Source organism: Globicephala melas, chromosome 6 (genome assembly GCF_963455315.2).
Source record: "Globicephala melas chromosome 6, mGloMel1.2, whole genome shotgun sequence".
Taxonomy (NCBI): domain Eukaryota; kingdom Metazoa; phylum Chordata; class Mammalia; order Artiodactyla; family Delphinidae; genus Globicephala; species Globicephala melas.
Genome location: NC_083319.1, coordinates 58,073,239 through 58,100,480, shown reverse-complemented (window position 1 = coordinate 58,100,480; position 27,242 = coordinate 58,073,239).

The window sequence follows — 27,242 nt, the reverse complement described above, 5'->3', positions numbered from 1 at the left end:
CAAAAGGAAATCTTGCAGAGCCCTACTATTTCCATGTGATCTAACACAATCACTGCTCTCCATTAATTATAGCTATCTGAGAAAATTGACCTTTATGCCCATTAGGTTGGTCTTCAAACAAGCAAATATGCCAGCCTTGAAAAATTACATACCCCAAAGCTGCTGGACATTTGTTCCTTATTGAATTTCTTTGTCTCTGTCTCTGTTTGCAACAAAAGTAAGACTTGCTAGAGAAAACATTTCTGCTTAAAATTATATAATTTGGCTACTAGTGATTTACATCAGATTTCCTTCTGTAATCAACAGTTCTATAGAGAAGGGGAGAACATTCTCCCCTTTGGTGTCCAGAATTAATGATATCATAATCTTTCCCATACTTGGTGACTGTGATTTTCAGTTCATAGTAAGTCTTAAAAAACTGATGTTCCTATTTGCTTCCACTGAACAAGTGGGAAAGAGGGGTAAAGGATGTAACAACTGAGAAAAATCCCTCTACTCTTTTAAACTGTAGGAAAAGGAAAAGAAAGTCTTCAATGGATTCTTTCCTTTTTTGTTTGTTTTTTGGCCTGCTTATTTTGATAGTTCCTCTGCTGAAAAATTTTAACCCCACATTAGAGTGAAGATGGTTCACCATTATTCTCAGACCTCCCAGCTCCCAATGATCCATTACTAACATCCAATTAAGGCTAAGAGTGATAGTGATGTCAATGAATTGTATGTGCCTGACATTTGACCAAGGCAAACATATCCTATTTGAGCTCGTCATTCCACAGGAACAAAAGTGCATGACTTTTCTGGCCAACTTTCTTATTTTATAAAAAGAATATTGCTTTTTTTCTATATTGTAAGTATCCTCCAATACATATTACATAAAATGGAATTTCATTAAAAAGCTATCCTTTGGTTGGCTTTAAAGTCAATCATTTGTGCATGAATGGCACATATATGTGTATCTGTGTTAATTTTTCTTTTGTTTTTTTAGTTGAATTAATGCATTTTATTTGAATAGCTAATAAATATATATGATCAAAAGTCATTTTAAAGTTCAAATGGAAGTAATCTAAGTGTCCATCATGACACTTAGATGAATGGAGGGGCTTCCCTCATGGTGCAGCAGTTAAGAATCCGCCTGCCAATGCAGGGGACACAGGTTCAAGCCCTGGTCCGGGAAGATCCCACATACCACAGAGCAACTAAGCCCATGCACCACAACTACTGAGCCTGTGCTCTAGAGCCCGCAAGCCACAACTACTGAGCCCACGCGCTACAACTACTGAAGCCCGCGTGCCTAGAGCCCATGCTCTGCAACAAGAGAAGCTACCGCAGTGAGAAGCCTGCACACTGCAATGAAGAGTAGCCCCTGGCTCACCACAACTAAAGAAAACCCACCCAGCAATGAAGACCCAACATAGCCAAAAATAAATAAATAAATAAATAAAAATAAAATTGAGAACTAAGAACTATTTAACAACAAAAAAAACCAGATGAATGGATAAAGAAGATATGGTATATATACACAATGGGATACTACTCAGTCATAAAAAAGAATGAAATTTTGCCATTTGCAGCAACATGGATGGACTTGCAGGGTATTATGCTAAGTGAAACAAGTCAGAGAAATACAAATACTGTATATTGTCACTTATATGTGGAATCTAAAAAATAAAACTACTGAATAAAACAAAACAGAGATAGACTCACAGATAGAACAAACTAGTGGTTACCAGTTGTGGGCGGTACAAAACAGGGGTAGGGGATAAAGAGGTGAAAATTATTATATATAAAATAAATAAGCTACAAGGTGACATTGTACAGCATTGGAAATATAGCCAATATTTTATAACTACAAATGGAGTATAATCTTTAAAAAGTGTGAATCACTGGGCTTCCCTGGTGGCACAGTGGTTGAGAGTCCACCTGCCGATGCAGGGGACACGGGTTTGTGCCCCAGTCTGGGAAGATCCCACATACCGTGGAGCGGCTGGGCCTGTGAGCCATGGCCGCTGAGCCTGCGCATCTGGAGCCTGTGCTCCGCAAGATAGAGGCCACAACAGTGAGAGGCCCGCATACTGCAAAAAAATAAAAAATAAAGTGTGAATCACTATGTTGTACACCTGAAACTTATAATATTGTAAATCAACTATACTTCAGTATAAATTAATTAATTAACTAAAGTTCACATGGATATACAATGAAAAAGTAACCCCCCTCCCACCCCTGTCCTTCAGTTCCTTGTCTCCTGAGGCAATAGTTTTTACCAGAGTCCTGTGCAACTTTCTGAAGACATTCTGTCTCTAAATAAGCATGTGTTAAAGAAAAAAATGCTACACATATATCCAGCATTCTGCATCTTGTCACTTAACAGCATATCACTTCATATTCATGTACATAAAGCTGCCTTGTTCTAACTCTGCATGGGATTCCATTAGATGGCTTTTCTATAACTTATTTCACTAGTGTGTGGACATTTAGGGTTTTTTCCCCCAGTCCTTTGTTCTTATCAGCAATACCACAGTAAATCTCCTTCTTTGTACACATGTTCATGCATAAATGTAGACTAAATTCCCAGAAGGGGAATTGCTATGTCAAAGGAGACATACGTTTTGAATTTTTATAATTATTACCCCATTGTCCTCTATAGGAACTGCACTGACTTGTATTCTCCTAAACAATGAATGGAAGTATCATTTTCCCCACATTCCTGCCAATAAATGTATTATCACAATTTTTTATTTTGACAGTGTAATAAGTGAAAATGTTATCTCATTGTAGTCTCAATTTACATTTCTTTCATTATAAGACATGGTTAAATGATATTTATGTTTCCTCTCCTGAATTAATTCATGGTTTATGGTTTTTTCATCATTTTCCTATTTATTTATTGGGGCTCTACATATTAATTAAAGGAGCCCAATGTTATGTGTACTCCAAGAATATTTTTGTATGGAGTATCTTCACCTTTACAACACCAAATGTTGATAAGCATTTTTGTTTCCTCACAAAGTACTAGGTTATAATGGAATTCTATTATATAAGTTTCAATCAATGTCCATAGTTATACAACAGTATTTACCTAAAGCACGGATTATTTTTGTTTATTCTTCTATTGCCAACTCAGCATTTCCCAAAATGTATTCAGTGATATATAAGTGTACACGAATTTTAAAAGTGCAGGGGTCGAGGAAGAGAAGGAGAACTCTAGGGCCAAATAATCTTGGTTTAAACATAGTTAAATGGTGTTCTTTCTTTAAAGACTTATCAAGGTCTTGATGTGCTAAACCTCTATGAAAAGAGCACAGTATATGTGTTCCAGAATTATCTGCCTGTGTACCTCTTAGGACTAGAATCCTGCTGAACAGTTTAAGAGAAAGTCCTTTTAAGTAAAAACTTCTACTTTGATTATGACTACTATTAAGTTGTTTGCTTTGCAACAAGCCTTGAATTTCACAAGTAGCAACAAATAATTTTCATGATAATATTCCTGATCAAGAAAGAGCCCTTAATTAAACTGCAAGTTCTGACAATAAATAGTTACACAGAAACATCATTCATTTATTCATGAGATTTTCTAATTATTCTTCCACAACAAAAATATTACATTTTGACCCCCACGCATACACACATGTTGCATATTTGATGGCATTATCACCTCAGGACAGATTTGAGTGCATTGACTGTGTCCTCAGTTCATACTATGAGATTCAAGGCATAGCGGAGACAAACACAAATCAGACAAGAATTTCACCTTTAAGGTGTTTACTGTTTTGAAATTAAGTAGCAGAAATACCCTGTTAGGTGCTTTGTGTGAAAGGTTTATGCATTTTATCTTCAGTGCTACAGCCTGAGTATTTCTCAACTTAATGATCCCATTTGACTCTCACATTGCATTTGGAGGTAGGTCATTGTCCCTGTTTGACAGATGATGGCATGGTAACAGGAAAGATGACATAGCACTGGATAGTGACTGAGCTAGAGCTGTCACAGGAACCCACACCCTGTGCACCCTTTAGACACAGTTACACCCTCCTTGAAGCTGAGCGCAAGTGAGAAAAACCACAGGTCAAAACAGTCACAATCACTTGTTCTGCCGCTAAAAAAGAATACCTTTCTGTCCCCTTTCCTTTCCTTTCTAAATCAGCAGAACATATTAAATGTATAGAAATATTCAATATATGCCTAGGAACTCCTCAATGGAATGAAACTGAAATCCATCTGAGCAGGAATGAGACAGCCTGTACAACTGACACATGAGCCTTCCAAACAGTGAGGACTGGTCGTAGAATTAATACAGGCTTTGGAAGCCACAAACCTGGACCTTGGGAATATAATGGCTCTCCCCACTACCCTACCCTAGTGGTTCTTAAACTCCTTGTGTCATAAATTTATAAATACTTTCCTGACAAAGATGTACAAATTTTTGCCCACAATGTCAGAGAGCCCTTGGACTCCCAGAAACCCTCCGTGGGGTTTCAACGGGAGTTTAAGGACTCCTCCATGGGAAAGGCATTCGTGGCAAACAGGTAACTCCACACTTCTGTTCTGTGCTGGAAATGTACAATATCTTTTTTCCTTTGTTTTCTGAAGTTTTCTCTTTCAAGAAAAACACTTTCTAGAGGATGGGGTAACCTAGACCACTTTGATCTCTAACAACCACGGTGGCATCAGCCCTTTCCTGTCCAATGCAGCAGGCTCCCTTATCAGCTGGCCAGGAATGGTCAGAACACTGTCATTCTCCCTGCCAAAGCACTGGCAATCAGCTCAGATGCATGGCTCGTGTCAATAACCCTTTAACCTTTGTTATTTCACGTATCCCACACCAGAGGTGATTGATCCTGGTCACCAGAATGTCAGGAAGAGGGTGGAGCTGGCAGGACTTTCCTTGAGGTATTATGGGATGGGATGACTATCCAGGTGATATATTCCACTGAGGAACAACGTGTTGATTTAATTGGAAATTTCTCACAAATAGAATCTGGTATAACTGCATAGTGGTATATGGAACAGCACGGGGCAAGTTTTCACTTATTCACTGATGTCTTTGAGGCTAGTTATTAAAGCTATGAATTTTGTTCACAGCAGTGTGGGATATTTCACAGTTCTTTAGTTTTCTAATTCCAGTGGATTCCATTTCAATTTTCAGAAGCGTCTTGTTTTCAAAGATCTCTCCTCTGAATTATGTTGTAGAGAAGTCCCAGAAGTTTATGTGTCCCAACATACTGGAGACAGTCCTGGCCTAAGACTGTTGGGGCCAGTGCAAAAATCCATATCTTCCTTCAAAGGCAGGATGATCACCCACTCTGTACTAAGGGCTTCTGAGGTCCTGGAACTTGGTGCTTAATCATTTTCCAATATCTTTAGAATCAATGTTGGTCTCTTTTTCCTGAGATGGAGGCAGAGTGCAGGGGAAGAATATGCTTTCTGTGTTCCCAGCATGTCTACAGTGGCAAGCAAACAGAACAAAACAAGACTCTGATTCAATTATTTTAATAAATCACACTTACATATGTAGAGCCTTTTATGTCACCTTGCCTGGATTACCATTGGCCAAGTGGCAACTGACCGTTCCCTTTCTCTCAGGATTTTATACATCGTCCTGGAACTATCTGGGCCACCACCGGGACTGAGGAGATGAGGAATTGAGAGTCTATGATTATCAAGGACCCCAGGAAATATCATTTTCTGGAGAAATTATAGGAGTGTCTACAATCACTAGATTTCATTAGTCCAGTTGTATTAATACGTTTGTTTGGACTGCAAGAAGAGGTTATTCTTTCCATTCCCAATGTGTACCCATGCTGTATGGTTATTTATATTTTAAAATGGCTTATACAGGAAAGCTTGAGATTTTTTATTTTTATTTTTATTTTTTTGCGGTACATGGGCCTCTCACTGTTGTGGCCTCTCCCGTTGCGGAGCACAGGCTCCGGACGCGCAGGCTCAGCAGCCATGGCTCACGGGCCCAGCCGCTCCGCGGCATGTGGGATCTTCCCGGACTGGGGCACGAACCCGTGTCCCCTGCATCGGCAGGCGGACTCTCAACCACTGCGCCACCAGGGAAGCCCGAGATTTTTTATTTTTATTTTTTAATGTGGGCCACTGATACATAAAAAATAACTTTACCATTAAATAATGCTCTTTAGAAATGACGTCACTAAGGTACTCAGAAAAATATAGCGTTACGGCAGGGATTATGACTGCTGTGATTACTGCAGTGTCTTATATTATACCTAATATTTCTTTTAACTTTCCACTTGACAGCTGAGTGATATATGTTGGATCTCAAGCAGAAACTGAACAATCTTGTGGACTGAAAATTAGGAGTCAATAGGCCTTGGCTCTGATGACAGTTTCACTTGACAATAGCCCCATATCTCGGTCTCTCCAACCTGGGAAGATTGAAATGTCTGAAATGTCTTGAGGGCAAGTTTGAAATATCTGTGGGTCTCCTTATATTCATAGGTCTCCTCCTATTTCCTTCTAGTTTCCATTGAGTAACCACCACGGAAGGACACAGAGCTGCGGGGTGGCAGGGTGGATGAAGGTTTTGCTTTTCCTTCTTTATTTTTTACTTTTTAATTGTCTTCCTTCCTCTACTATCATCTTCTTCTTTGTTCTACTTGTGTGTCTCATAATTACCCCCTCATATTTAATAACAGTATCACACGCAGATATTCTTACAGTGGCCTCTCCTACTTCCTCCTGTGGAATGCTTCCAGCAGTCAATTTATTTTATTTTTATACAAGAGGGCTTGCAGTGTGGTGGTTTAAATAAGAATGAGGGAATAGAACTAGCATTTATGAAGTGACTAGTAAGTGTATATATTAGTTTCCCAGGTCTACTGTAACAAATTACCACAAACTGGTGGCTTAAACCAACAGAAATTTAGCCTCTCACAGTCCTGGAGGCTCTAGGGAAGAATCTTTCCTTGTCTCTTCCAGCTTCTGATGGCTGACAGCACTCTTGGTAGCTACATCACTCCAGTCTCTGCCTCTGCCTTTACATGACCTTCTCCTCTTCTCTCTGTGATTATGTGTCTGTCATAAGGACAATGGCTATTGGATTTAGGGTCCATCCAGGAAATTCAGGATGATCTCTTCTTAAGATCCTTATACCTGCAAGACCTTTTTCCCAAATAAGGTCATATTCACAAATTCTGAGGCACAGACAAATGTTTCAGGGCCCACTGTTAACCCACAACAGTGTATATTTAACATTCACAAACCTGTTAGGTATAGAAACTCCAATTTACAATGAGAAAACTGAGGTCCAGAACAGTTAAGTAACTCAGTAAGAAGAGGTGGACCCAAAATTCAAGTTTAGGTCAATATGACATCAAAGCTTAGGTCTTTCACCATGAGCCTTACTTGTGGTATCCAAAGGTGAACATAAAACCAGCTCAGAGAAAGAAGATATTAATATCTGTAATAAATAAAAAGCATTCTCTAAGCTAATATATTTTCTTTTAAACTTCTGCTACAATGGATTTTTCCAATGTAATTTATTATATTAAAAGGAAAAAGCCAGGTTTTTAATTTACCAAAAAGTCTCTTAAAAATAAAAATGGCATGAAAGTAGATGTTAAATTTCTGACATAGGGCTAGGACGGGGATGAAAAAGGTAGGTCTTAGTTTTTGTACATTAAAAGAAAAACTCTGATCCATGACCTCAAATGTATTCTCTGCCAAATGGAATTTGGAAATCAAAGGACTTCAGCCAACCAGTTCAATTTTCTATATTAAAGGACACCCTGGCAGTTTTCTCAGCCTATAAACCAATATTTCCAATGATCTTCTGAATATTTCTACATGGATATCCCAGTATCACTTCAAATTCATCTCCAGTATCATTTGTCTTCCAACACTTCTGTTTCCACTTTTTCCAATTCCTGTCACCATGCCTCCATTTACCAAGCTAAGAATTTCTGACTCATTGAATTTTGTTGTTCTTTTCTTCACAATGTGTCTTATGTCCATTCATTTATTCCCCAAGTGTTTTTGAGTATTTTTTTCTGGGCCATCCACCATGCTGGGTACTAGAGATACATAGTTTTAAAAAGGCAGACACAAGTATGCTCTTTGGGGGAGCTTATAGTCTAGTTGGAAAAACAGACACAGAGCACATAATTACAAATATGACTCGAGAAAGCAAATGTTTCAAAGAGGGACATGCTCCTGGAGAATCAAATCCGTCCCTATATTTCCACCCTCTGTGGCCTGCTCTGGTTGGTCCTTATCCTACCAGGTTCATGGGGCAGCCACTCTGCCTTTAGTCTGACCTCTTCTCTGCTTATCCTATGTTACTCTCCTCTCAAGAGTTCTCAGTAACATGCTGATGCTTACAGACTCTGCTCTTTTATGTGGCATGTAGGACTTTCCTTCTTGTGAGCCCAACTACATTCAATCCTGGACAGAGATGTTGGGGAAGAGGTTTAGGGTCCCTCCAACATTGGGAGCTTGGCAATGCTCTATAACAAGCCCTATTAGCCTCATAAAACTTTTGCAAAAGCCAACCTGTCCATGCATTATCTGTCCTAAGATAACTGACTTATTCTAACCCCTAACATTTGTTCAAACTATTTTTTCCCACAGCATGTCTTTTTCCTCTTCTCTATCTCTCAAATTCGACCCCTGCCTCAAAGAACATCACTCTGAACCCTCCCTGATCCCAAGGGCTTTCTCTTCTTTCTCTGAAGTCAAGGCACTCATTGGCACACCTAGCCTCTAAGTAACGGAGTTCAACTGGATTCTATGATGTTATTTTTCTGTGTAGGCATCTACCTCCCCCAAAGAGACCATGAACTTCTTTAGAAGGGCTAGTCCCGCAGTTAGTGTTTCTTTGTCCTACTGCACCTTCTGCTTACTAGACAGTCAATAGTTCATATAATCATAGAGCTGTAAAGCTGGGGCCTGAGTAAAATGAGGCCCAGACAGGTTAAAGTGACTCCCCACAGATACATGAGGCATGTTAGAGGCATGATTCAGACCAGAACCTAGATCTCTTGCTAATAAATAATGCTCTTTTTACTGATGAATGAATGTAATAAATGAATATAGAGAAAAAAGGTCCATTCTTTTGAGGTTGGTCCATCTAGTGCTAAACCCTTTCCAGACAGATGTCATCCTACAGATCTGCAGATGCTATGGTTTCCACAGACTCACATAATAACCTTGCTATTGAATTTGAACTCTGATGCTCATCTTACCATCACTACTGCAGCTATAGACTCCTCCCACCTGCCGCCTACCTCCCATTCATTCTGATTTATTCTTGGCTATAACTAGGGTTAGACAGACTTTCAAAACTTGAATTCAGAGTTGTCAGTTTAATTTTCCATGCCTGAGATTTGTGGTGTAGCAACTTGGGGAGACACAAGCACACATTTTGTCTATGTGAAGGAGGCTCTTGTGTGAGATTAAGAAGTTAGAGGGAAGATCATCCTGTGATATCTCCAGCCCTTGAGACAGCTGGGGCTGGTTCCAACATTTTACCAGGCTTTTGAGCTATCAATCAGGTGTCCAGAGGTGGGACAGGGGCACCCCCACGAAATCAAAGCAAACTCAATGATTATCTATCTGCTGACACTGAAAACAACACTTCATTCTTCAGCTCTTTGCAGAATGAGATGGAGGAATGGGGGCTGTGAACAAATGAAAAGCGTGAAAATTTTTACTGAGTGCAATTATTGAATCATCAGTCACACAGTGCTTCCGCTTCAGAGCATTCCAGTAACTAGTGAAATTCTACAATACTGCACTGCATTTTCATATTCATGTAATCACATAAATGTTCCTTAAGGAACACCTCATGATATTCCCTATGTCCATCCCTTCTATAACTCAGCATACTCCTTCTGTCTGTTTCATTTTATTAGTCACTAATTTCACATTCTGACACCGAGATGGTTAGAATTTGCTGGCAACTGCGTGGGTAGGAGGCAGCCCAGTGACATTAAATATTGTGCTGTGGAATATTCATTTGTAAAGGTAAACTGATGCAAAATTTATCTCAAAGATCTTGTGTAGCCTGGAATTTTGAGAGCAAAGTGAACTTAGTGTCAGAGTGAAGAGAGCTGACTCACCTTTAAAAGTCTTTTCCCAGACATGACTAATCTACTCAGGAAAGAGATGGAGCGATGACAGCGACAGCATGTCAGTGAGAAGACCAGGTGGAGTATGCCTCTAAAACGGGATTTCTGGACCCAATTCCAATGTCAGGGGTTGGGGTGGTTTGCCAGACCAATATGCAATTCTCTAACACCAGCAAGGTGTGTCTTACAATTCAACTCAATTCTGACACTATCTACCCAAAGGTGGTGTCGGATTCCACAGGTTAAGAGTCCACTCCTACAAGACTGCCACCCCCCTCCACACACACACTTCAGATTCCAGTCGCTAGTCCAGGTTGTTACCTGTGCTTCTGACCAACTGGCTATAAATGAGAGGTGCCCACGACCCCGTGCCTGGGTTCAATTAATTTGCTACAGTGGCTTACAGAACTCAGACAAACATTTTACTTACGAAATCACCAGTTTATTATAAAAGGATATAACTCAGGAATAGCCAACTGTAAGAGATGCATAAGGAAGGTATGCAGAAAGGGTGAGGAGCTTCCATGCTCCGAGAATGCCACTCCCCCCAAACCTCCACATGTTCATCAACCCAGAAGCTCTTTGCCCTGAGTCCTTTTGTATTTTTATGGAGGCTTCATTATCTAGTCAAGATTGATTGAATCATTGACTGATAGCATCACCTGGGAACACCTATCCAACTGAGATGATCAGTTTGAAAAGTCTGTAAAAATTCATCAGAAAGGACACAACAGCAAGGGTATCTAGCTGTAGGCTAGGGTTCTCAGAGGGAGCTTAGAGCTAAAAGTGGACGCATTCTGTCTGCTTAGTTAGGGAGTTTGTCTTGACCCATTTGGTTACTGAGAAGTAAGAGCCAGGCTGCCTGAGTCCCTATTCTGGCTCCCCCACTTACCCATGGTGTAACTTTAAGGGAGTTACTTAATCTCTTTCTGCCTCAGGCTGCTGTTGTTTTTTTTTTTTTTTTTTAATCTGCATTTACCTTATAGATTTGTTGAAAAAATTAAATAGTCAATCCATGCAAATTGCTTAGAATAGTACCTGACACATAGTAAGTGCTCCATAAATGTTAACTATTATTCTATATCTAAGCATCCCTGAGATCTTAGACATAGATTTCTGTACCAGAATTATAAGTAAAATAATTCTCTAGGAAAGAAATATTTTCTGGTGGGACTAGAACTTTTTTTTTTGGTATGCTAAGACATCTTTCTATTTGTCATCTTATAGGATGGGTCAGGAACACAACACTACTTAAAATATAAGAATTGTTTGCTACTCAGTGAAAGACTTTTGTAACATCTTAGCAACTTCGTAGATTCTGGAAAGAAAAAGAGAGAGAGGAGGGAGAGAATAAGAAAGTAAATAAGTTTAATGGAGAAGTATATATGGGGGAGTACATTGTGTGTGCCTGTGTGTATGAGTTTTGGGACTGACAGTGGGGAGATATACATACTGTATCATAGAGAGATGATCTAGTCTAACTGAAGGGATAGGACTTGGAGAGGCAGATTTCTAGATCAGCTTCTTCCCCATCCTTTCCTCATCCCCAGACTGGTATCCTTTAAAGCATCTCTCAATATAAAAGGGTTCCATGGGGAAATTTTTTAAAAACACTTATTTAACCAGTAATACATCCATTATAATTGTTTAGGACCAAAAACTTTACAAAGAATTATGACACACATTATTTCAAAACCTCAACAACCCTTCAGAAGCTGTTGCCTGAAAGAAGTGACCCCTTTTACAGATGAGGACACTGGCATAGCTAAATGTCTCATCTCAGTTAACACAGCTAGCAAATGGGAAGGGCAGAGATTCAAAGGCAGGCTTCCTAGTTCAAGTGCAGTTACCTCTTCTCTGACACATCAGGACTGACACCTGCTCACATCTGCAGCCTGTTTGCACATCTAAATTGTTCCTAGTGTGCTTGGAAATATGTAAATTATTGCCAGTCTTTGTTTTGTTGTTTTACTTTAATTCAATAGACATTCAAAAACCATTTATTCAGTGCCTACTATATGTAAGATACTCCACAGGGATATCAAGGCATCTGTGAATACAAACTGGACTATTGGAATTTCCTTATGCATTCGTTTCAAATTTAATCATGTCAGCCTCTTATGAATAATATTCCCATTACAGCATTACATTCCAATTCATCTTGGGGTGTTGAGGGTTCTCATTTTTCTATTAAATGATGAAAACAATGGTGTTCCTTCCCTCCCCATCCTACCTCCCCACCATCCAATCTTAAAACATAATATGGAAAAATTTAGCACATATTTAGTGATTTCCTATAAAAGTACATTTGCTTTTCTCATTTAAAAATATTTAAAATGTTTAAAAATATATTTCTATATAAAATCTCCCTGTATCTTCTGGATTATGTATTTGAGCAACTGTTCCACACAGACGTCTGTGCAAGCATGGAGATCTGGGGTCTGAAGGTCCAGAAAGAATCTCAGAATCTTTTGTCTCAGCTCATAATGAGAACTGGCACGTAGTTACAATCTTTTGTTCATCACTGAAATAATTATTTGTGACATTTTTCAAATGCCCTAATTTTGTGGAAAGAACACACATCAAAGGTTGTGACAAACCCACAACTCTCATCACCCTGGTAAAGATAACTGGCTCCAAGCTGGTGGTCAGTAAACATGTAAGTTTCTTTTCTCTCATTACTTTTGGTATTCATCTTGAGCTGTGGGGTGGCTTCCATGCATAAGGTTAACAATATCCAGACACTTATAGGTATTCAAGAACACATGTCCCAAGATCATTTTACAGGATAGATTCGAATCAGTTTGGGGCTTTTTCTCATTCCCCTGGCTTTGCATTGAGAAGCTCGGGAAGTGGCTCAGGGTAGGAAGGATTTGAGAATAAGTTAGGTAAAAAGTTTTATGCCTTTAAAAAGAACAGGAAAAAGACTAATATATGTGAAGAAGAGATTGCAAAAGTCCCATGGGTTATGGATGGCAACAGAGCCAGTGCTGCAAATGAGCCCTGAAATCTAAATTGGTTTAGAAATAGAAGAAAAGGCAGCATTCAGTGCCATTTTACAATAAGTGCTACCACTTAGGGCTCTAGTTTGGCTTTTTATGTATTTATGTGAGTACATTGGTGTCCATCTGGATCTTTTAATCTACCCAGTTATATGCTTGGGCGTGTTCTCTGCACAATACCCTTTCTCCCAGGCCTCTGGAAATGTGAACAAATACCGACTTCAGGGGGAAACAGGATTTTTGCTGATTAGAGAACAAAGCAAGAATGTTAAACCCAGCAGGGGATTTCTATCTGCCTACCATGGAAGGGCTGAGTGTACACTTTTGGAGCATATGGGTCTTACTTAGTGCTGGAGGTTTGACCCTCTGAACTCCCACTAAAGGAATCACAAAGCTCTAGATGGCCAAGCACCACTCACTAAATTCAGAAGCCTTCAGATGTGGGTGCCACGTTCTCACACACATCTGTGCAGGTCCCTGTAATGCATCCAAAAATAAATGCTACCACTTAAGAGGATTTCAGGAGAAATGTTAGACAGAGAGAAGCCCAAGCAGCTTCTAGCATCTTCTCAATTTTTAGCTTACTGAGGAAATATCTAGAAATGAGTAACATGGTGCTGGAAGCAGCATAAACTAGTTGAGAACATAAACTCTGGAGCTAATCCACCTGTGTCCATCTTTTGACTCTGCCACTAACTAGACATAAAACCACTGACCTTGGGTGAATTGCCTAATCCTTCAATGCCTTAACTTCTTTATGTTCAAAATGGGCTTGATAACAACAGTAGCTACTGTATATTTTGCAAATATTAAATAAGTTAATATATGAAAAACACATAATAAGCCCAATATGAATATTAAATACTCTTACTGTTTTTTGGAATGAAGGCATTTATACTAGCAATTATTGAGGACCTTTTAATGTCTCTTTCTTTTTATTAAAAAAAAATAGGGAGGAAAAGTATCTTCTGTTTCTTTCCAAGAATATAAGACAAACTATAGACTGTAGTAGTGGAATCTACCTGGAAGTGATATGTTTACTTGGAATAGTCAACCATAAATATAGCCTCTTCATACAGTGGAGTGAATAAAAGAGAATAATTAGTTCATTCCAAGAGTTCTGTTTACGCTTTTCCTGATACTGATATCTTCCACAGTTTTTTTTCTTTTAATGGACTGTATCCATGGACAACTTTTATTACCTGCTGTGAAGGTAGAGATCCATCTGTCTTATTCATCTCTCTGCCCCCAAAATAAGCTTCACATACAGGAGCTACTTCATAAATATTTTTCATTGAATAAACAAATTGATATTTCTTCCATGTTTTTCCCACTTAAAAAGCCCCACTCCATTTATTCATTCACACACACACACCACACACACTCGCATCTGGCTCTCGCTCTATCCTATCACCTCAAATAGAATTCTTATTTATTCCTCGAAGCTTAACTCAAAAACAGCTCATCCAAAATGCCTTTCCTCATTTCTCTAACTAAATGTGCTATATCCTTAAATTCTCATGCTTTTTATGTGCCATTCTTACTATACTTATTTTTTTTTCCACCTTCATTACAGTTATGCATGGAAATGACATATCCTCTATGGACCTATGAGGTTAGGCACTGATTTGTAAATATCTTATATAGTGGCTATCACTGAAAACGTAATGGTTGAGAAACTAAACAAATAAATGTGTTTATATATACATTTTAGACCAGTTCAGGCTAAAATCTGAACTAAACAGGTTTATAGTTATAATATTCAAATTGAACTTGTTCCCTAACGCCTAATTGCTTAATTTGGTCAATAGCAGGTACTACTCCACCTGAACTCACTCTGAGGAGTAGCTTGACAAGCTATTGACTTAAATATTTAGTTTTCCAAGCCTTGTGAATACTTGGGTATTATTAAACTCAACAGAATGTTAAGAATGGTCTGTAAGATATTTTTCAAAATACGTTTCCTGAAGCAGGAGGTAGCTTTACTATTTACAGTCATTGCCATTCTTCCAATTGTGGCCTTACTCATGATGTCCTTGTTTTGAAGTTATCTTGGATTGTGAAAATAGGTAGGTTTTCTTAGTGGGTTCTGCTAGCATATTCTCCAGAATATATCCCTTCATCAAACATTACAAATGCTAAACGGTAAAGTCAGAGAATCCATGAATTTGCCCCTGGATTGAGTGACCACACGTAATCAGCAACAATTGTTGGGTTAGAATGGCCCCATCTGACAATAGGACTGCTCTGCCCCTTCCCAGGATGGCGAGCCTATTGGCAGCACTGCTAAAAATTCTGACAAAGGTATATTCTGCAGGCATTAAATTGGATCGAGTCATTTCTAATTCTTGTTGGAAGCAGTCAGGGTATAAAGTATAAATAAATTGAGTAATGCAACCAGATTAATTTAGCAAGTTAGTGATTATAGCAATGCATTTTTAAAAGTCACTTAAGGAAAACAACTGGATTGAATGGAAAGGGCTGTATAATGAGAATATAGATCAAATCTTGACTTTGTCATCAACTAGTAGGCTAATTCACTCAAATTATTACTCTCTTTGACCTTCGTCTCCCCATCTGTGAAATGTAGATAGAAAATAAAACTCTCACTTATAGAATATCTTACTGAATGGCAGGCACCCTCACAGGTGGCAGCCCCTTTATTCCTCTCAAAGGAGAGGCATTATTATGTTACTGATGAAGAAGCTGCAGCTCTTCATCATGCAGAGAGGTTCCACTGCATGCCAGACAGCAGCTACCATGCGATGGAGACAGGATTTGAACCCGGGTCTATTAACCCCAAATTCCATCATCTCTTACTCTTCCACAGTGTATCAGACATTACCTACCTTGATGACCTACAGCCACAAAGAGGAAATGCAGTAGTAGAAGAGAGAATACTTTATAGATGGCTATGTTTATTATTATGACTCGGGTCTGAAAATCAGTTTTATTCAGAAACAACTGTCAGAAAAATTCAGAAAAATATTAAATACCAAAAAGATATTAAAACACAACTCTTAGATTTGTTCACTAATCTCTCAGCCATATTTCTATCTTCCACACTACATAAGGAGACAGTGGTTGGTCTTTAGCATGCAGTCATGTCCCTGTATCCTTTTCTTCCTAACCACACTTCAAGCTCCTAGATTGGTTTCCTATTGCTGCTGTAACAAATTACTACAAGGTGGTAGCTTAAGATAAGACAAATTTCTTACCTTACAATTCTGGGGGTTAGAAGTAAAAAATGAGTCTCACTGGGATAGAATCAAGGTGTTGGCAGGGCTGTGCTCCTTTCTGGAGGCCCTGGGGGAGAATCTATTTTCTTGCCTTTCCAGCTTTTAGAGGCTGCCCACATTTTTTGGCTCATGGCCCCATCCTCCATCAGTCACATCTTATTCTGACACTGACTCTTCTACTTCTCTTCCACATTTAAGCACCATCCAGATAATACAGGATAATATCCTTACATTAAAGTCAACTGATTAGCAACCTTAATTCCTCTTGTCATGTAATATGACATATTCACAGGTTTCAGGGATTAGGAGATAAACATATTTGATAGGGTGTTATTCTGCTTATCACAGTTCTCCAAGGGGAAAGCCTGGATCTTAGACATCATTGATTAACTCTAGAGGGCTACCACATCACTGGGCACTGCAATAGCATGGGCCATTGCAGCAGAGTATTCTGATTAAGAGTGTGGTTCCTAGAGCTACACACCTGGGTTCAAGTCCCAGTTCTGGTACTTTCTAGCAGTGTGAGCTGACCAATTACCTCTCTATGCCTCTATTTCCTCTTCTGTAAATAAGGAAAATGAGAGTAATAAGAGCAAATACTTATATAGCACTTACCATGTATCAGGCACTGCTCTAAATCCTTTTACATATATTTACTCTTTATTGATCAAAACAAGCCTCAAAGATAGTTTCTATTATTATTTCCACTTTACAGATAACGGAAATCAAGGAACTGAGATGTTCACTAACTTGTCCAAGGTCACAGAGCTAATAAGAAACAGAATCAAGGCTTACGCCCAAGCAATACTGCTTCAAAACCAACACAGCAAACGTTATGTTAACGAAGATGAATTTACATTGTCCTCACCAAGTTAAGGTCTATCAAGTACTTTGAAATTCTATCTGCGGGAAGCAGCTTTCAGTAAGTTCTCTCTAATTTACCAGCTTATTCAAGTCTCAGCTAGGTTCCCCTTACCTTGAAGCCAACCTTTGTTCAGGAACAATTCTGAGATATGCACAATAAGGGAGAATACGAGGAGACAGAGAAGTTTACTAAATCAATGATGTTTAAAAACCTTAGTACTCTCTAGAGCTAAGATATAAATGAAAATTTAGACTTGGCCTCTGCCTTCCTGGAGTTAATGTATAGAATTTTCATTCATTCATTCTTCATATACATTTAGTCAGCTCTTGGCACTTAGTGAGGTCCCTGGGGAAAAAACAAAAATATTTAGTACAGAGTGTTTGCCCACTAAAAGCTTATAGCACAGCTGACACATGAACTGATCATGGTGCAATCAGACTGAATGAGTAACATTTGTTTATTTAATGGAATAGAATGATACATTAAGAAGAGCAGCCCCTTCAAAACTAAGCTTTGGTTCCCAAAGCTACTCCATTCCTAGATCAGTGGTTTTAAACCAGAAACCATCTTGCCACCCAGGGGATACTTGGCAATATCTGGGGACATTAATTGTCACAACTATAGGGAGGTGACCACTGACATCTAGTCAATAGAGGAAAAGGATACTGGTAAACATTATATCAATACAATGCACAGGACAGCTGCCCACAACAAAGAATTATCTGGTCAAAAATGTCACTAGCGCCGAGGTTGAGAAATCTTGCCCTACGTGTCAAGTCCTCATAATGTTGGTCAAACTAAAGCAATACTGCAGGAGCTACCTCTAACCTTTTATATATCCTTGCTGTATTATTTTTTAAATAAATGAACGAAAATGAAGGAAAATCCAGAACTGGAATTTGGCATATCAAGATGCTACTCTTAACTTTTCAAAACAAATCAAAATGGGAGCAGGGTGGTGGGAGAAGGATTCCGTTATTACAGCATTTCTGAATTAGAAGCAAGAGCAAAGACACCCAGAGAAAAGTATAATTTAGTGCTTAATCAACTAGCTGATTGAATTCTCCATAAGATTATGTTTGAGGCCCAAATGAATTACAGTGGTGATCTTGGGCACAGGCTTGAACAACTATTATTCATACATGAGGTTGGGGCAGTGGGGAGATTTCAAATATTTAAAAGCTTCTGTAATTAATTCAATGAATTATAACAATAGGGGCAAAGTATAAAACTCCTTAACACAAGGCAACTCCAAGAAAAACTTGGCAGATAATTCCTGTCTCATCCTGTTGTGCTTGTGGATTGCAGCACATATGGTCCTGCACCAGGGGTTGTAGAACGGTGAAAGATTCTAACACCATATGTGTGGAAATCCTGCACCTTGCAGAGAGTGAAGGAGTGAGGAAAGCTTGTCCTTGAATCCTGGACCCTTATGGCCATTCTCTTCCTGGCTCAATAGCAGATTTTGTCCTCTCCATATGGTATTTTTAACATACTGTATTTCATCTTTAATGTAGTTTTCTTGGGGATTTTAATTGCTTATTTCCAGTACTAATTTCCATTCCTGTGAATACAAAGGAAGTAGATTTGCTTCTCTTTCAATAATATAAAAAGAAAATAATTATGAAAACTACCCAGCATGAATAGTTTTCCAATGAAAGGTCTGCACTGTGTCAAATATATGCACCTGTATGCATATGTATATCTTTAAAATTCTGTATTCAGATTTGTGGGTGTTTGCTGGAAGGAAATGCACTATTTAAATGCACTACGACAACTGTTATTTATCTAATAGTTTGGGACCTGTGGATTTGGAGAGGACAATTTTCTATCATTAGAAAACTTTAATTATTCTTTTTCACATTAAGCTGAAATAGTTAAGGATATTATAAAATTAAAAGGATCAGATAGTGGACTTTTTAGGGGATACAACATAGTGATGTTTTAAGAGATTTGTCTATAATAGCATCCTAAAGTAAAAGAGGTCTGAAGAATTAAAATGATAGCTCATTGAAAGCACTTTACCAATATACCAATATTCTTACCGCTATGGGGTCTTCCCTTTTGGCTCTATCAACACCAAATATCACACAATAGTTAACTCTGGATGGTCTGTAAATTCATGGTCTCTAACTTGAGTTGAACTCCTTGGCAGTTCCTTCTCCTATTCTCTTTACTTGCCATTCCAAAGCTTCAGCAAGTGTCTCAAACCACTCTAACGTCCATCCCACTTGCATTCTGATAATGATCTCAGCTCTTATTATTTTGAAGAACCGAGGCTGTCAACATACAGTTTTTCAATTTTTGGCTTCCCCATCCACACATGTGCTTTTATTTCATAATCAAGCTCTCCCTTTCCTCTAGCCACAGATGGCTGTTCAGGGCCAAACCCTTGAAGTGATTCATTCCCATCTCCTCTGGAACCTGCTGTGCTCCATCAATGGTCTTCTCTCCATCCTACATTTACCTTTCCATCAATGTGGCTCTTTTCCCACAGCCTATAAACATGCTTAGGTCTCTCCCACACTAAAAATTATAATCTTCTCTTTAACCTGAGTCTTTCTCTTTCCCTTCCTTTTCAGCCAGAGTTTTTGTTGAAGGACTGCCACTGCCACCATTTCCTTTCTTCCCACTCACTCTTCAACCAACAGCAATCTGGCTTTTCTTCTCATCATCCCGTTGTAGCTGAGTTTGTGAGAGCTGTCGATGACTTCCCTAATGCTAAATACCATAGTCCTAAGCAAGTGGTTATCTTTCTTGAACTCACTGCTGCATTGGCACTGTTGATCCCCCATTCCCTTTAGTTCCTTCATTTGCCTTGACTTCTCTGATACGTGGTGCCCCTGGTTCCCTTCTACCTCCCTAACTATTCCTTTCCAGTCCTCCTCTCTCCTTGGTTCATTGATCTTTTTCTCTTCAGGCTCTATTGGGTTAGTTTCATTAAAGTTCTTATAGAACACTACTCTCTGTATGCTGATGTGTCCCACCATTTTGTCTTAAGTTCCCATACCTCCTGTGAACTTAAGACTCACAGAGTCTTTTACACAACACCCTTTGAAGTCCCACTGGCTCTTCATACTTAGTATATTCAAATCTGAATTCACTACATGCATCAAGACTCTGTCTTCCCCACCTCTATCCTCCACAAACTTCCTCATCCCCCTATATTCTGATCGCAAATAATAGAGCCTAAATCCACCTGAGCATCCAAGCTAGGTATCAGGAAGTCCCTCTCTTCCCTCTCTACACATCTAATCATTAAGTTCTGTTTACTTTACCTTGCAAATATTTCTTGAATATAAACCCCCCTCCTTTAACATTACAACCACTTCCATAGTTCCCCCTTTAACTGTAGCTCTTGGGGACCACTACAGTGCTTCTATAACTGCCTTCTCCAACCCCAGTTTTGCCCTCATAAATCCATTCTCCACACCACAGCCGAAGTAATCTGTGTAATATGCAAATCTAATTAGAGAGCCTTCACTGGCTCCCTACTATCTACAGAATGATGTCAAAGTTTCTGAACAGGGCACACAAGACCCTCCATGACCTGGCTCCCACAGATGTCCTCAGAATTTCTTTCTACCATTTTCTAATTTATCTTTTATGCTCTTATAATAATGATCTGCTCTAGATCTCTAAACACACATTGTGTTTCACACCTCTGGATCTATTCCTTCTTTCAGGATCACCCTGCCCACCTTTCCTCTTTTAACTACCTCAAACCTATCTTTCAAACTTCAGCTCAGTTCTTATGATGGTTAATTTTTTCTTTTAAATAAATTTATTTATTTATTTTTGGCTGCATTGGGTCTTCATTGTTGCATGCGGGCTTTCTCTAGTTGCAGTGAGAGGGGGCTACTCTTCGTTGCAGTGTGCAGGCTTCTCATTGCAATGGTTTCTCTTGTTGCAGAGCACAGGATCTAGGCACATAGGCTTCAGTAGTTGTGGCTCGTGGGCTCTAGAGCACAGGCTCCGTAGTTGTGGTGCACGGGCTTAGTTGCTCCGCAGTATGTGGGATCTTCCCAGACCAGGGCTCGAACCCACGTCCCCTGCATTGGCAGGTGGATTCTTAACCACTGCACCACCAGGGAAGCCCTTATGATGGTTAATTTTATATGCCAACTTGGCTACGCCATAGTATGCAGATATTTAGTCAAACATTATTCTAGATGTTTCTAGAAGATATTTTTAGATAAGATTAACATTTAAATCAGCACACTTTTGAGTAAAGCAGATTCTCCTCCCTAATGTAGGTGGGCCTCACTGATCAGTTGAAAGACTTAATAGAAAAAAGACTGACCTTCCTGGGGGAAGAGGGAATTCTGCCAGCAGACAGCCTTTGGACTCAAACAGCAGCTCTTCCCTGGGTCTCCAGCTGGGTCTCCTGTTCTAATCCTGCCGATTTTGGATCTGTTAGGCTCCAAAATCATGTGAGTCAATTCCTTAAAATAAATCTCTCTCTAACTAAATTTTACTCATAACTCCGTTTTCTCTTTTCATCTCGTTGGCTTAATTAATTTTCATTATAAAAATTATCAAGTCAAAATAAACTAATTTATTTATTCATTTACAACTTAATAATTTTCCTGTTGGATTATAAACTCCATGAAGCCAGGGTCCTTATTCTTTGCTGCATCTCAAGTAGCTAGCACATAGTAATCATCAAAACCCATTTTAAATGAATGAAATAAGGATTTACTTGTTTCATAACTCCATAATGCTGGTGGGGAGTGATTACAAAAACATAATTTAAAAAAATGTATTTATTGTATTTATTTTATTTTTGGCTGCACTGGGTCTTTGTTGCTGCGTGCAGGCTTTCTCTAGTTGCAGCGAGCGGGGGGCTACTCTTTGTTGTGGTGCACCAGCTTCTCATTGCTGTGGCTTCTCTCATTGTGGAGCACGGGCTCTAGGCACGCAGGCTTGGGTAGTTGTGGCTCACGGGCTCTAGAGCGCAGGCTCAGTAGTTGTGGCGCACGGCTTAGTTGCTCTGCGGCATGTGGGATCTTCCTGAACCAGGGCTTGAACCCATGTCCCTGCACTGGCAGGTGGATTTTTAACCATTGTGTCACCAGGGAAGCCCTAAAAACACAATTCTTGCTATTGAATATCTTTCAAACTACCTGGGGTGTTGAGGTTAACGCTGATGAAATTCTCAAAGAATAAGGTAAGACAAGAGAGGTGACAAGTTGTGTGATGTGGATCAGGGCTAGAGGATTCAGTGGAAAATGAGATCTGTGAGGCTAGAGACATCAGGCAGGAAGCAAGACCCTGTACTGGCCTTGTTGAAAGGGTAGAATTTTAATAAGAACAGAGAAAAGTGAATGAAAACAGGGAGACCTACATGAAGGGTAAATTAACCTGAGAATGAAAACATAGTAATTTTGACAGTGGAGGTTAGAAGCACCAGAAAGCGGCAAGAAAATTAGCTTGCAAGGAAAGGTAAGGCAATTGATTAAACAAGTTTAATGTTTGGTTTGGTAGCCAAATAGAAGCCATTGAATGCTGTTGGGAAGAGAGACCTAAAAAAAAGTGAGAGGCTGGTTTATGAAAAATTAGCCTGACAGTGCTAGGCAGTGTGGATTGAATGGTAAAAATTCCAGAGTGGGGTAAACCTAACTTATCTCCCTGTGGTCTGTCCTTGCATCAATTCATTGGTACCTCCTTTCTCACTGCCCATGGCATTGTCGGGAATCTTTCCCCCGGCCCGCTTCACCCGGACCTGAGCTGGGTACTCTTGTTAGGTGAACGAGTGTGTTCAGCAACTTGGCTCCCTTTTCTCCTTTCTTATTTTTGCCTCTTTCTCTAGTACAGTTAACAGGAGCCTCATACCAGCCCAGGGTGAACTGGAGTCCTATCCCAGATCTTTTCACCACTCATTGATATGTAACGTCCTAATCTTCAGGAATCTCTTAATATCCCATTGCCAAGTCTGACATCAACTCACAACTAAGGTTACTTAACCCTAACTCAACGTTTTCTGTTTGTACCTCTTTCTGAGAATAAGCATTCCCAAATTCAGGAGGTTTGGAGAATGCTAGTACAATAATCTGTCAGTTCAGACTAAAGTCAGGCTCATTGACAGAGTAGCCATGACCTTAGGGCCCAGTTCCTGTAGACGGTTTTTGTCTTCTTTCTCATTGTGTCCTGGGTTTGGCGACATCTATCTGTTCGTAAGTGGCTTAAAATATTTAATATTCTTAGAAAAGACTGATCAACTCTGAATTGGCAAGGAATTATCAGACCCATTATGAGCCATTTTGAAATGACTAGAATACACATAGTCCAGGTAAAACTAAATAATCAAAATACATAAGAACCATTTGAAATCAGAACTACTTTTCAATAGCATAATTAAGCTGTAACCCAAAGGAACTAGCCAGAAATCTTTGCTCTTGTTAAGACAGGTTCACACTGGCTTGCTGGCTTGAAACAATTTGATCCAGTTTTCAATTGGTCATATTCAAACTAGTTTGATTTAGTTGAATTCAACTGGAACGAAAAAGAACTAGTTTAATCCAGTCAAAACCTCCCTGGGATGTAAAATTATACTCTCTGTAGACATCTTCGAACCTCCAGTATCTAATCCCAACACAGAGTAGGAACTTAATACATGTAGTTACAACCATGGATGACCAAAACTGAACAACTGAATATTAACCTGGTGGACAAGGGGACACTATGCACCCTAAGACAAGGGGTAATGACAAGGATTTTTCTCACTGAAAGTACAGCAATTGCTCGTACAATACCATAGGCACTAGCTACATGTGTTTTGAAATGTGGTTAATCAGGATTTAGTTGTGCTGGAAGTGTAAAATACACACCAGATTTCAAAGACAATTTAAAAAAGCAAAATATCTCATTAATTTTTAAAAATTGTTTATACAGTCTAATAACATTTTGGATATATTGGTTTAATTAAAATATTAACATTGATTTAATGTCTTTCTCTTTGCTTCTTTTTAAGAGGACTGCTAGAAAATCTTAAAACGCATCTGTGACTCATGTTTCTGTTGGGCAGTGCTGGTGTGCAATGTCCTGCCACTGCTCACTCATTAGAAGCATCCATCACCATCGAATCAAAACTTGTGCTCACAACAGGCCCAAGACACTTTTCCACACACATCAGGAATGTGCACTTGAGTAACTTCCATTCTTGAATTCAAGGACTATCTTACCTGTTCTTCTAAAAACAAAAACAATGAAACAAAAACAAAAACCTCTTCTCCCGTCTGTCATCAAATTCTCCTGCTTTTTCTTTTAAATATTTCCCGAATCTGCTCTTTTCTCTTTCTTTTCCACTGGATTTATATATTCTTTGCCTCACCAAACTCCCCACTTCTAATATATTTATACCTTTGATTATGAGTATGTCTCTTAAAATGGAAAAAATAAAAGCACATTAAATTTAATATCATAGGCAATTTGTGACCTCCATGATACCCAGTCTCTCCCTGGACCACCAATTTTTATTTTCATATTTCATTTAACCAACAACAGTGATTACTACATGCAAGCCACTGCCCTAAACACTTTTCCAACACCAGCTCATTCAGTCCACATAACTCCATTATTAAGACCATTCTACTGTCCCCATTTCACTGATGGGAAAACAACACAGAATAGTTGTTACTTGTTCAAGATCATGGCTGGCAGGGCCAAGATTTGAACCAGGTAATCTCTTTATTATTTACTTAGCATCTTGTGGCAGAGGTGGTCTTCCCTCCTGGTAGCTTCATCTCTCAAGGGTTTGCTCTACCCAGGCAAGGATGAACAGCAGCAGCTCTCAGCCATTCCCATGCTTTCCCTTGATCATGATTTTCCTTGCTTTTATGATTCATCTGTTCTCTGTTTCATTCTGCCAGGGTCCTTCCTTTTGATTTCCCAGATAGCAATAATCTAATGCAGATTTTAATCCAAATTATGGCACTAACAACTCTAAATAATACAGTTTCTTACACTGTAAAGGGTTTTCAGTTTACAAGGTACTTGAGGTACAATTATAAATTACCAATGTGTAGATGGGAGAAAATGCGCCCACTTTGATCCTGATGTTTTGGAGAAAATTACTTATCTCAGAGAAGTTTTTCTAATGGTGGGATTTCAGGCACTGTGATAGATCACTGAGTGGGAGAACACTGACATCACTGGGAACATTGCTTACCCTCGCTGCATTTTTATATAGTTCTATATTTCTTCATTTATGCATACATATCCTGTTTTGCTCACAAAGGGATTTGAGGCAGTTTTCAAACATAAATACAATGTAACAGGATTAAATAAATTGATGAGGAAACTGCCACTGTTATTCATGTTCTCAGTGGCAAGAATCCAAATCTGCATTCCAGTTGCCTCACATATCCATGATGGCCTGAAAAACAGAGGCACAAGGCACCCTCCAGGCCCACAGACACTCTTCTCTAGTATGGCTTTGCCCCAGATAACCTGATGAGCTGAAGTAGAGTTATCGTGGGTACTGAGTAACCCTGACTCTTATTTATTTATTAGTTTTATTGAGATATAGTTGACATGTAACATTGTATTAGCCCAAGGTATACAACATAATGATTTGATATGTGTACATATTGTGAAATTATTACCACAATAAGCCTAGTTAACATGAATCCCCTCAGATAGCAACTATTTTTTCTTGTGATAAGACCTTTTTTTTTTTTTTTTTTTTTTTTGTGGTACGCGGGCCTCTCACTGTTGTGGCCTCTCGCGTTGTGGAGCACAGGCTCCGGACGCGCAGGCTCAGTGGCCATGGCTCACGGGCCCAGCCACTCCGCAGTATTTGGGATCTTCCCGGACCGGGGCACAAACCCATGTCCCCTGAATCAGTAGGCGGACTCTCAACCACTGCGCCACCAGGGAAGCCCGTGAGAAGAACTTTTAAGATCTACTCTCTTAGCAACTTTCAAATATGCAATACAGAATTATTAACTACAGTCACCAAGCTGTACATTACATCCCCAGAATATATTTATCTTATAACTGGAAGTTTTTATCTTTTGACCACCTTCACCCATTTCTCCCACTCCCAATCCTCCACCTCTGGCAACCAACAGTCTGTTTTTTCTTCTTTAAGTTTGCTTCTTTTTTAGATTTCACATATAAGTGAGATCATACAGTATTTGCCTTTCTCTGTCTTATTTTACTAAACATAATGCCCTCAAGGTCCATCCATGTTGTTGCAAATAGCTAGATTTGTTTCTTTTTTATGACTGAATAATATTCCATTGTGTATATATGCCACATTATCTTTATCCATTCATCCACTGATCAACATTTAGGTTGTTTCCATGTCTTGGCTACTGTAAATAATGCTGCAATGAACATGGGGGTGCAGATATTTTTTGATATAGTGATTTCATTTCCTTTGGATATACAGTCAAAAGTGAAATTGCTGGATCATATAATAGTTCTAATTTTAATTTTTTGAGGAACCTCCAAAACCTCACTGTTTTCCGTACTGGCTGCACCCATTTACGTTCCCACCTGACTACTCTTAAAGATGAGTCTAGAGTCCAACATAATCAGCTGATATGAGCTTTCTTTTTTCTGGACCCTTTTCAGATTCCTACTTGGCCTTCTAACACAGAGCACCTCCTAAGCAGAAGGCGCTTCTAGTCCTTGACTCACCACAGCAATTTCTTAGGAGGCAAGACAGGAAAAAAAGGAAAATGAAGAAATAAAAGTGATGCCTTCCATTTTGCTTTGTCTTTAATTTGGTTAGTCCGCTCACTAAAATCTCTACCTCCTCCGTCACTATGGTAGCCTAATTTAATTAAGCTGGGAATTACACTTTGAACTATTTTATAGCCACCCCTTCCCTAGGGATGGAGTAAGGCTTCTAGGGTCCCTTTGGAACTGGAATTGTTGGGGACATGGCAGGGACCAACTGAGCCAGCAAGAGAAGAGCTTACACATGAAAAACAAGGATTATGGGAGGAATATAAAAAAGCCGCATGGAAGATGAACAAACAAGAACACACACCCTAAGATACTATACACTTGCTGGAAGCAGTCTACAAATTTGGTT